This window comes from Mus caroli, unplaced genomic scaffold, assembly GCF_978045245.1.
Source record: "Mus caroli unplaced genomic scaffold, Mus_caroli_1 scaffold_13, whole genome shotgun sequence".
NCBI classification, from domain to species: Eukaryota; Metazoa; Chordata; class Mammalia; order Rodentia; family Muridae; genus Mus; species Mus caroli.
This window is the reverse complement of record NW_028227268.1, coordinates 62,045,231-62,057,162: the sequence shown is the minus strand read 5'-3', so window position 1 is coordinate 62,057,162 and position 11,932 is coordinate 62,045,231. Positions and strand designations below refer to the sequence as shown.

At 53.0% G+C, this 11,932-nt stretch overlaps 1 protein-coding gene across 1 annotated transcript in view; it reads left to right on the top strand.

Annotated features, from left to right (window-relative positions):
* The first annotated feature begins 472 nt into the window (after positions 1 to 472).
* Kcnj12 (potassium inwardly rectifying channel subfamily J member 12) overlaps positions 473 to 11,932 on the top strand; it is a 48,535-nt gene continuing 37,075 nt past the window's right edge. Inside the window, exon 1 of the mRNA XM_021177732.3 lies at positions 473 to 1,073. The gene's annotated coding sequence lies outside the window, so the exon portion shown is untranslated. The remainder of the gene's footprint in view (positions 1,074 to 11,932) is intronic.

Sequence of the window (11,932 nt, the reverse complement as noted above, 5' to 3'; positions counted from 1 at the left end):
AGAGGGTGGGGTGTGCCTGTGACCCTGTGCTTGGTGTGTAAGGGGAAAGAACGCGTGAGCTCAGAAGCGAGCCTGTGTGGATGTGTTGACTGATCCCACCCCGTGCATATGTGACTATGAATGCACCTGTGCACCTTAGCCACCGCGCTCCTCATCACATGCATCTCGTGCAGGTGTCGCCTGAGCTTGCTATCCTGCTGTGTGCAGCCCGTCCAGATTCCCTTGCCTGCCTGTAGTCTGAGTATTTAATATATGCTCGCCATGCACCTGTGTGTGCGCGTGTCCCCAGGAAGATGTGTGTGTATGGGTGTGTGTGTGTGTGTGTGTGTGTGTGCCACGCGCGTGCGCGCGTATGTGTTCGCGCGCGCGCGCTCCAGTGCGCAAGTGGCTGGTGCGTGTGGGGGGCAGCTGGGGCCAAGAGGGGCCACCGGGCCAGGCCAGGGCGGTGGTGGGCGGGATCAGCGGCGCCGCGGCGCAGGGCGGGCGTGCTTTTGGCGGAGAGTTGGAGGAGTTACCGAGAAGGGCTACTGTGGCAGCGGGGCGCGGAGCTGGGTGCGCGCAGAGCTTCTGCCTCCCGCCGCCTCCTCGCCCTCCATTCCTCGTTCCCCGTCTTCCCCCGGCCACGCCGCGACTGCGCTGCCACCGCCTCCCTGAGAACGGTCGCCGGGGGAGGGTGCCCTGTACGATCGAAGCCCGCTGGGAGGTGCAGGACACCCACACCCGGCTCAGGGGAGCGCGCCCGGCCCTGCCCGGGATCAGATAACTGCGGCGGGGGAGGGGGTGGGTCGGCGCTTCTTGTCGCGGGACTGAGCGACAGAAGCCAGCGGCGAGCCCGGAGCGAGCGCCGAGTGGCTGGGGGCGCCGTCTGGGCGTGCGCCCCCGACCTATGGCTGGCTGGTGGCACCCAGCGCCCGGGAGCGACGCGCCCCTCGGCGTGGAGCGCTCCCAGGGGCTGCGCTGAGGCGGCGGCGGCAACGGTGGCAATGCAGCCAGCGCAGCGGCGGCCGGGACCGGGAACGGCCGCGCGGAGCTTGGAGGACGCGGGACGCGCCGCGCCCCGGCCACTGACCGAGGTAAGAGCGCGGCCGCGGGCGCACGGCCCACCCGCTCGGCCCCAGTTCCCCGCAGACAGCTTCCCGCCCCGGGTGAGCGAGGGGTGGTGCAGCAACAGGGAAGGTGAGGCAGAAGAGCTCCCTCCGTTCCTTTTTCTCCTTTCCCGTGGTGAACCACCAGATGAAATGCTGACAGAGAGCTTTTCTTCCCCTGCCATGTTTCGGGCTACAGCCACCCAGGGAACTTTGCTCCGGGCTAACGTCTTTCCCGGGGTGTATATGTGTGTTTCGGGGGCGGGAGGGGCGGCTCTCGGAAACTTTGAGGAGCGCTTGATTACCCTCGGCCGGCTGGATTGAGGGGGCTCGTAAGGCAGCGGGCGGAGCCACTTTTGCGCGCGGCATCGGTCCTAGGCGTGACCTTACCCGAGAGACCTGTGATCAAGATGGGGTACAGAGTGAGTGCACAGGTTCGGCTAGCGACCTGAGAATGCTCCCTGCTAAGACCTGGGATCTTTGGAGACATTTCTTTCCCATCGCCTGTGCTGTAATGGAGTCAAAATATTCTGGAGGTGGTTCTTAACCATCCATCTAGCCTGCAAGTCCAGGGCACCTTTTGCTTCTTAAATTTGGTCTTGAGAAACCCCAAAAGGGGCTCAGTGCAAAGAGTCTCTCCTAGACGCACAAGTCTATTCTGGTGTTCTGTGGGGGAACTGCACCCTTTGGAAGAGGCAGCTGGGATGGCGAGCCTAGGAAGAGCTTTGTGGGGAGAGCGGGAGAGCTGAGGCCCTACACACCCAACACCGGGTCACCTGTCCCTGTCTTAATTTGTGCACATGTCCTATGACTACCTTAGAGCTCACAAAAAAGTGTCGTTTGGTGAAGGCCTCCAGTTCTAGGAGGTTCTGCCGCCCTACTGCATAGACCTGGTGGGATTGGGGCTGCCCCTCTGGCCATTCCCAGAGTGTGATACTGTCATTGGCCCTTTCTAGTTTCTTCCTTACTACCTGTACCCAAGCCTGAAGCTGGCAGTAATGATCTAGGGACCTCCTGGCCTTGGCATCCACCTCCTGAGCACTGGCTTCAGCTCCCTGGATTGCCTAGGTGCCCACATGCTCACAGAAATCAGCTGCCGCCTCCTCCAAGGTGGAAACCCACAAGGCTTAGGCTCCCAGCCTTTACACACTCTTTGAGAGATAAGCAAAAGCCCGCCCTGGCTGCTGTCCCACCTGTCTAGACTCACTCCAGCCTGGCACTGCACCAGGTGCCTGATTTGGGACCCCTTCACTAAAATCTGCTCATGAACAGGAGAGAGCCAGGGAGGGGAGGCAGATCTGAGTACCAGGCTTCTCCTTGAATATTCCTTCCTTCCTCTGTATCCCTTTAGGGCCTGTAGGGGAACCCCAAAGAGACTTCTCAGTTCTTCTGAAATCATCAGTTGTGTTTAAGGGGTCCCTCCAATTGGTCAGGAGACACAGGGTCTTTGTCATAGCAGGTGACCCTGGATAGGCTGAGCCACTTGTGAAAATAAATGCATGGCTGTGGGCATATGGCCCACCAGACCAGCCTCAGCATTGTGGGAACAGGGGTGGGGGGAAGGTTCAGACATCCTTAGGGACAAGGTAGGTAGAGCTGGTGTTGCTGGACCATCTTCTCCATTGAGATACTGCTATATGCATACAGAAAGTGCCTTGTAAATACAGTGTTCACACAGGACTGACATTTGTGTACTTCAAGCCCTAATTGTTCCCATCTGTCTTGGGTTGGGTGGGCACAATGGCGTGATGGATTTGTCCTCTATCACTGAGCTCTCTAGGCAAGGTCCCCTGTAGATGTGTGTCTAGTGGAGGGAGGTTTAGGAGGCTGTGCTGTGTTGGGAGAGGTATCTGCGGCAGGTGCTTCCAGAGCCATGCAACATGTTAGGTCAAAACAGAAGGCTTGCCTCATTTTCCTCAAATCAGAAGGCTTTTATGCAGACTCCTGTGTTTCTCTCTGCTCTGCCCTAGGCAGGACTGGGCAGTACTAAGTGGCCCTCTAACAGTGAACTAACATGGCTGCAATAACAGTAACAACACTGGCCACAGTGGCACCTCTAGGTTCTGCGACACTGGGGCCAGTACAGCCGGCAGACAGTTTCCTCTGGCTCAGTCAGGCCTCTGGTGCCTGGGGCCATAGTTGGTATGACCAGTCATGGCACCCAAAGGCTTTGGCACAAAGCTATTGTGGAAGTGACTGCGTCATCAGTCTCAGCCATCTCTGTGGTCCTTGCCAGCCCCTGGGCAGGGTCTGCTAATATACTGTGAGCTTTGCTCAATAGTCGCTCTCAATTCCCTAATCCTAACTCCTGCTCTGGGCAAGACCCTTCCTGCAACAGATGCAGCTGGGCCTGGTGGCTGGGCTGTGTCCAGGGCTGTGCTGTGAGTGAAACATGGGCACAGTTACCCCTCCCCTGTGGACTGTCATTGGAGTCCTGCCAGGGACTGACACTGATGAGAGGCAGACAAGGGGGCAGCTCATGGGCAGCAGGAGGGGGAAGCTAAGCCTACATCTCGGGAGGGTTGCCGGGGAGCAGAGGGTAAGGGGGCAGACAGCAGGGAAAAACGGTAGATAAAGCAAGAACGAAGGGAGCTGTCTGGGACTGGGTTCAAGCATGGCTGCTGATGCTTCAGAGGGGCTGTGGTGACAAAGGGGCTTTTCCAGAGGAACTGGCCCCAGGAAGGAGTTGAGGGCCCAGAGCTGGGCCAGCTAATTTAATTTGTTAATGGCCTGCCAGTGCAGAGGCTTGTATTCTCTCCACTATATGGATGGGAACAGAGGCCAGGAGGTGTTGGAGCTTCTGTGGTAGCCTGTGTGCTTCTGACCCAGAGCTTAGGGCCCTCCCAGGGACAGGCTGCACCTTTCCGTTGCTCACAGATACATTTACTGAGGGCAGTATCTACCCTCGGGGAAGTTTCCACTAAGCCCTAGGGCCTGCCTGCCTCCCTATCTCCCAGGAAGTTACTTCTTTGGGACCTGATGAAGCCTGGCATGAGGTTAGTGTTCCATAAATGTTCCCTGCGGCTTCAGTGGCAGCCGTCTTGTGATGAGGCCAGAGCTGTAGTGGGTGTGAGCTCTGGAGTGTCCCGCATACAGAAACAGTAAGGAACCGTTCCATAAGTCAGTTTCACTGTGTAGGGAAGATTTGGTTTGAGTTGCAAATGTGGGGTGTTTGAGAGGTTGGTGGGGCAAGAAACACATAGGTGCTCCTTCAGTTGCTGGGACTGAAGCCTGGAAGCCCTGGGACACCCAGGATGGAGAAGGGGAAGAGAGCCTTTAAACATGCCTATAAGGGTATTGTAGGCTTGGCAAGACTGGGAGTCTCCAGAGGGGACCCCATGATGGAGAAGTCCATGTGGACTTCTGGTGCCCAAGCCTTGGGGATCACAGTGTAGCCCAGTCACCCTTTAGCTGCAAGGCAAACTGGTTAGGGAGAGGTGGCCTTCCGTGGAGGTGGCCTCGGATGCTGGCCTCCTACTCTGAGCTGTTCCCTGTGCCCATTCTCACCCAGAGATGTCCTAAAGCTCACGTGTTCCTGCTTGACTGCTGAGGTGACAACAACAGAGGCAGTGTGAGGCTGTGGGGACCTCAGAGATCCTGGCCCCGCACCCTCATTAGCCTTCGGGCCTATCGTACCAAACAGGGCTTCGTGGGCCTGGCCAGCAGGCATAGGGATGGGTGCCTTTCTCAGCTGCCCCAGGAGCAACTTTGCTCTTGCTGGGTATCAGCTGTTTCTTGAGGGTGGGTGTGGCCTTGTGGGTCTGGCTTGGAAGCCCCCTAATGTCCCCTACAAGCTTTGGGCAGCTGAAGGGTCTCCTCTATTCCTCACCTGTGGCCCCGTCTCTTGGAAGAACTCAGACTTGGAGATGGTTAGAGGATAAACAGTAAAAGGTATGGAGTGGCAGACCATTGTGGCTCAGGTACCTACTGTGTGCTTGACTGGCTCTGGGTGGCAGCATTTCAGTGGCCTCACTCACTGTGTGCACTTGCTTCTGCTTCTTTCCCGGCCCTCTTTGCCATGATTTGAACATGGCAGGCCTGGGCTCCATCAGGGCCTATGCCTGCACCATTCCCTCATCTGGACCACTCCTTCCCAGGTCTGCACATGATCCTTTCCTTTCCACACTCAATGTGCTGCCCAATGCCACTTCTTTCCTGTAGCCCGTCCCCACAATTCCTCATGGCAGCAAAGCTATGCCTCTTCCCCTCTGTACCACTGTTTTCTCACCGTAGAACCCAGTGCCATCTGCCCCTAGTGTTTTCATTTTCTATTTTCTTCATTGTCTTGGGCTATAAGCCCACAGCTGTGCCCATCGGGCCAATGGCAATAGGCAGCGGACAGCAGGTGCTCAGTACATACAGTGGGTGGGTGTGCGGTCTCAGCTGTCTACTGCCTTCCAGGCTGCGCTCATCTTGTCGTGGTGGCAACTGTGCGCATCTGCAGGTGAGGCTACAGAGTCTCTGGAGGTGCCAGTGTAGTTCCTGTGTTGGCCTGGGGGCCAGGGGTGTGCTTTGAACCCTTGACCTGACAGCCTGCAGCTGAGCAGGAAGAGTAGAGTCTGGACCAGTCTGGATCAGTCTGAACCAGTCTGGACCAGTCTGGAGCAGTCTGGAGCAGTCTGGCTGGAGCTTTTCTGTTCACACTGTCTCCTGTTTGAGCCTGGCTGCCCCCAGCTCAGGATAGCCCCACCCCAGCTGCACGGGAGTAGTGAGTCTTATTGTAAGTGTGAGCACACGGAGGCCGGCCTAGGTGACTTTTGGGTCCTCGCCATTCTCCTAGGCAGTGGGTTTTGCTACCTGCTTTCCTAATTCTGCCTGGCCTTGAGAGGTGGCATGGGGCACCCTGACTCTCACTGGCCACTGGAGTTTGGGCTGTGCTTCTTACTCTCCCATTCCAGTCCCTTGAACATGACCTCCATGTTTTATACATGTTCTAGTTCTTCAGATTTGCAGTCAACAACTTAGGCTTGTCCCCTGTGGTGAAGAAAAACATGACATTTTCTTGTGGTCAGTGCGTGGCCTTCCTCTTCTTTCCTGGATATCTCCATGGCTTCTGGTGACTGGGTAGAAGGGGCTTGGGGTCCTGTCTTCTGAGGCTCACCTGGAGACAAAGGAGGGACCAAGTCAAGGTTGAACCGGAGCCTTGGGCAATTCTCCTTTCTGGTGGGGGTGACATGACCTTGTGGGAGTGGGTCCCCTGAGGCCAGAGAAGGGTCTCATAGTCCTTTAGAAGTGAGTTTGGTATCTCTGTCCTCTGCCCTCTTTTGAGCTGTGTGGAGACTTGGTGATGGGGTGGGGGTGGGGTGAATGGAAGCTGGGGTGTTGGGCTATGTGTGCCAGCGAGTCTGAGAGGGCAGTAGAGAGGCCTAGAGAAGCCATGGGACCCAGGCCAGAGGCATGCCCTCACCCCTGCCTACCTCCCCCTCTTTCCAGCTGCAGCTCAGGCCCCCCTAAGCTGGCTGCTCCAGCCCTGCAATTCTTCAGCACTTAAAGCAAAAATAAATCACTGCCAGCAGCTGGCGTTCTGGGTGGCAGCCGCTGCACCACCCCCCTGCCCCGACCTCTGCCTCTGGGCTTCTGGTTCCAGGCCAAGGCCAGCCTTCCACTCAGGCTTATGAGAGGATGTGGAAGCCTGCGGGGGCTTGGCCTGGCCTGGTGAGGTCACATGGAAGGCAGAGAAGCATTGTTGGCCCCTGAGGCTCTAGAGTCTCCAGCAGGAGGGGGAGGTTCCATTTCAACTTGGTAGAAATTGACCTGGGAGGGCTGGAGCAAGCTCAGGGTGACCTGGTCACCTGGAGGTGACTCCTCCTTTGTACTAGTGTCTGGCCCAGCTCTGGGCATTTCTTTTTCTTCTCTTCCATCCTTTCCCTTCTCTGAGAATCCTAGAGGTCTTGACTTGTCAAGTGCTATGACGCAGGCCCCGAGGATGTCAAATTTTAGCATCATTTATACTTTCAACAAATAGCTTTGGGCGCACGCACGTGCTATGCCCTGTGCTGAGAGGCTGGGGCCATGGATGCACACAAGCCCTCCCTTGTGGAGGGCCCCATGGGGCTGATATCTCTCAGGGTTGGGGAAGATAAAATAGACAAGCAAGAGAAGGAGTCATGGACTTGGTCATATTCCTTTGTTAATTATTACAGTCTTTAATTATGGGAGTGTTGCATGGTACAATTAAATAGTAAGAGTAGAAAATGAGTCCCTACTCAGTTCTGCACTCCCCCTCCCCCCATGCTCCTTGTTCTCTGGGTGACTGTCTTTCTCAGTGCTTTGTAAATGTAGCTGTTCTCTCCATTCCTCTCCCCTTCCCCCACCCATGCATCCCTTGGTTCCCTGCTTCAGGATCCTGGCCATGTGGTGCCCAGTGCCCACTGAGCCCAGGGCTCCATTCCTGTCTCCGAGATGAGGGCTGAGTCACCGAGTCTGCGGATCCCAGTCGTGGAGCCTTTGAACTTGCAGAGCCATTGAGTTCACACATCATGGGTTCTTTGTGAAGTTTTACCAGTCTGAGGCAGGGAACCTGGAATTGCAAAATTGGAACAGCTTAACCCCAAGAGAGGTTCTAGATCCTTCCTGAGACCCCAGGGAGTTTAGACCCTGCCATTCCCAGAATTCGGGTTCAAAGAGTGTAGGGGTACCTGGGGGCTGTGTGTTTTAATCTCCTCCAAGAGCTCAGCTCCCTCCCAAATCTGTCAGTGCTGTGGAACGTAGGGCTAGCTAACTCCCTCAGGACAGAGAAAGTCTTGCTTGGATCTGAAGGGGGAAGTGCCCACCTCTTTTTCTTAAAGTGGGGAAGTCCCTGCTTCACTGACTGCCTTTTCTTGACCTTCTAGAGGAAGGGCCACTGGGTCCTTCTTCAGACATGGTTAGTCCCCTGCCTGGGGGAAGGCTGCCGCTACTATCAACCCTGCCTCTGTGTGGCCCCTCACTTGCTTAGTCCCCTGACATTCCCGAATCCTAGTTTGATGTGAAAGAAGATGCTGTTTAGATATTGTGTGATGCCCTGATTCCAGGGGGAGGTGATAATGATCACGAATGTTCTTATGTGCCAAGCCTCAGTATTCCCTCTTGTGAAATGGGTACCAATGCTTCCCTTTTCTCAAGACATCATCATTTCCTGCCCTTTGTACTTGGCTCTGTGGTCAGGGCAGGATAGGGCGGCTTCCTCTCCTCTGACACCCCCTCCATTTTGCAGCCGGAGGTTTGGCCATGCCAACACCTCACCTGCTGGGTCTCAAGCTGTCGGCAACACCTGTTTGGTCAAAGCAGCCAGGACTTTCCCTGGGCCCTAGGAAACCTGAGGACCACTGGGTGTGTCCCCAGGAGCCCTTGTGGTGGTCCCACAGTGGCCCAGGCCCCCAGCTCACATGACAGAACATACCCACCATCCCCTCTCTTTGCTTTACTGACTGTGAGCTGGACTGGGCCTAGGCAGCTCAGCTGTAACCAGTTGGGGTCCTGAGCTTAACCTTGTAGCAAATGCTTGGACCCACACTACCAGGTTCTGTCCTCTCCTGACCCATTTGCCTCCTACTGGTCTTCGGCCTAGCTGCAGCTGGGCCAAAACACCCTAAGTAGGTAGAGGTTGTTAGGGAATAGATTTAGGAAACAGGGGGATGGTGGTGATCGGGAATACTGGGAACCTTTGCATGAACCTGTGCCCCAGAGTCTGCCTCTACAAAATGGAAACCCTAGAGCAAGGAAGGCAACCACGTCCACATACCTTCTCTTCTGTCTGGGTCAGGGGTGAGGCCCAGGAGAAGGTAGAAGTGAACAGTAGGCAGCACAAGCCCCAAATGGGTCCTGGTGCTGCCGTGTTGGGGGTTGATATGGTGTGACCTGAAAGCTGGGCTTCAACCTGCATTGAATTTCAGAAGTGTCTTTCAGGTTTTTAGAATATGTGTGATAAGATGTCTTGGGAAGGGAACCCAAGCCTGCATATGAAATCCACGTGTTTTTTTTCCAACTCTAACTTATATACAGAGTCTGAACATGAATAGATTATTTTTAATAATTTTGTGCAAGCTAAGTTTTTATGATATGGAATTTTCTGTTATTAGAATTTCTCTCTCTCTCTCTCTCTCTCTCTCTCCTTAGTTAGGGATGGACTCTAGGGTCTCATGCATGGTACATAAGTCCTCTTGCCGTTGATCTATACCTCCAACACCAGAAAAATACAATCTTAAAACACACACACAAAAAAAACAGGTTAATAAGATGGACCAGCTCAAAAGGCACTTACCATGTAAGCCTCAACCCCCAGAACCCATTTAAAGATGGAAGAACAAAGTGGTGACTGAAACTTGTCCTTTGTCCTCTACAAGTGTGCCCTGGTACACACGTGCATGTGCACACCACAGCTGTCACCACCACCATTTACAAGGAAAGAAAAGATGTACTTTGGGGCAGTATCCTTTGGAAACACATGGCATTAGGGTTCTGTTTTGGTTTTTGCTATTTCCCATGTATGAGTCTTTGGCAGATGGCTCTGACGCTCTGTCCAGTCTCCTTTTGGGAGCACAGAGACAGGAGTGGTCCTCTCTTTCTGGAGTGGTTTTGAGCAATCTGAATTCGTACATAGCCTGGGCACATGGAAGGGTGGGCCCCGTGTACAATTTTTTTTAATTTTTAATTTTATGTGCACTGGTATTTTGCCTGCATGTATGTCTGTGTGAGAGTGTCAGATTCTCTGAATTTGGAGCCACAGACAGCTGTAAGCTTCCATGTGGGTGCTGGGAATTGAATCTGAGTCCTTTGGAATAGCAGCCAGTGCTCCTAACTGCTGAGCCATCTCTCCAGCCCTGAAATCTTACTTTCTGTGGCAAGATGGTTTTGAGATTTGCCTGGTATTTCAGGCAAGAGACTGAATTTATACTTAGTTAACTTCCTCATTCTGATGTATATGATGTATTAACTTTCTAGGTCTCCATCCAGCCCTGGCTGTCACTGTGCCCTCTAAATAGCAGGTTCTGGTAATGATTCAGTTAGGTCGAAGGGAATAATTCTTTGCGATTTTGAGAGCCCACCTGGTGTCACACTATTGAGGGACCACCTCAGCAGAGCTTGTGCATGCCACAGCCACTTGATGCTTTATTTGACAACACAACTTTTGACAGCAAGGGCTTTCATTTCCCTTGGTTTAGACATCATCCAGGCTGGCATCTTCCTGTGGCTTACAACTGTCTGTAACTTCAGTTCCGAGGGATCTGATGCCCTCTTCTAACCTCCAAGGGTACCAGCTCTATACGTGTGGTACATAGAGACACATGCAGGCAAAACACTCATACATGTGAAATAAAAAAAAACCATATATATATATATATATATATATATATATATATATATATTACTGCCGCCAGACATGGTAGTGCACACCTTTAATCCCTATACTCAAGAGACAGAAACAGATGGATGTCTGTGATTTGAAGGCTAACCTGGTCTATTAGGAGTTCTAGGCCAGGGCTGCACAGTGAGACCCTGCTTTAAATTAAAACATCAAATCTTATTTTTTAAAAAGTTGAAATGAATCTTGGCTTGAGATCAGAGCAGAATTTTCAATCATTCCTGAAATGACCCTAAATATACTTGTGCCATTTTGTACCCTGTATTTATGCATGAAGGCATTCTCACCACTGACATTTATAAAATCAAAATATCTATCAACTCTGAAAAATGTTGTAGATACTCCATGACCTAGAGTCTCCAACATTCAGCTAGGATTTAATTATTTATGTAAAATCAAGTATGTCCATCTCATTAGTATGCAAATTTGCTTTAATCTTTATTAAATGATGAAACTGCACATATTCAAAAGAGTTGCTTAAAATAAATTTCTTCATGATTTACAACTAATAAGTGCTTAGCCCATCTGGTATACCTCTATACCAGGATCACATGGAAATGTCTTGGGTAAAAGTAACCCCAGGTGGGAAAGGTTGAAGAAGCCCTGCCCACAAGCAGTGAGTCTCAGCCCATGGCATTCCAGGGCATCATAAATCTGTAAACAAATTCTTGAAAAGCCTGCTGTGCCCATCTTCCATAACTAGAGTCTAGGAGCACAGCTGTTAAGGCCAATTGGCTCCCAGAATGTGGAGCATTTGAAGAAGTCAGTGACAGCCCTGTGAAAGTAGTTATCGGAGGTACTCTGAGAAACTCGGAAATGCCTTGACCTCAACCATGGCCCTGCCCCAGGATCCCAGACCAAAAGGGCCCAAGAAATGATCTTTCTGACCTCCAACCTGATCCAGAGCAAGGACGAAGCTGACTGGACCGGCCCACATTCAGAAGTTGGAACCACAGGGGGATGAAAAGCCTCCGATCACACAGGCTGAGTATGATGCCTGGCAGTGTCTCCTCTCTCTGAAGCCTCAGTTTCTCTGCCTATGAAAAGGTCCCCTACCCTCTAGAATTTTAAAACAGCTCTAAGGTGTGGTCAAGCACTCCTCTGGAACTATCAGTGTGACAGGGAGATTTTGCCCTATTTTTCAGAGTACAGAATTGAGGCTTAGAGAGATGCCGCTGCTAGCTTCGAGTCACACAGAAAGGGGGCAGCCCCCACTTAAATCTGGTCCAGTGCAGCTTATGGTGCTCGTGGCCAGTTCTACTACTCCCAGCCAAACGGGATGTCTAACGTCCTGGGAGAAGACCTCGGGCCAGGCACCTCCCACCAGCCCACAGCTTTCTTCAGGCTTCTCTTCAGACACGGAGACCTCTCTTCATGGCTTTTGGATGTTGACTGACATCTGGACTGACCATCTGCCTCCCCAGCCTCATCCCTAGCCTGTCTAGGACACTGAGCTTAATGCGATAATCAAATGAGATAACATCTGGAAGCAGTGAACGCACAG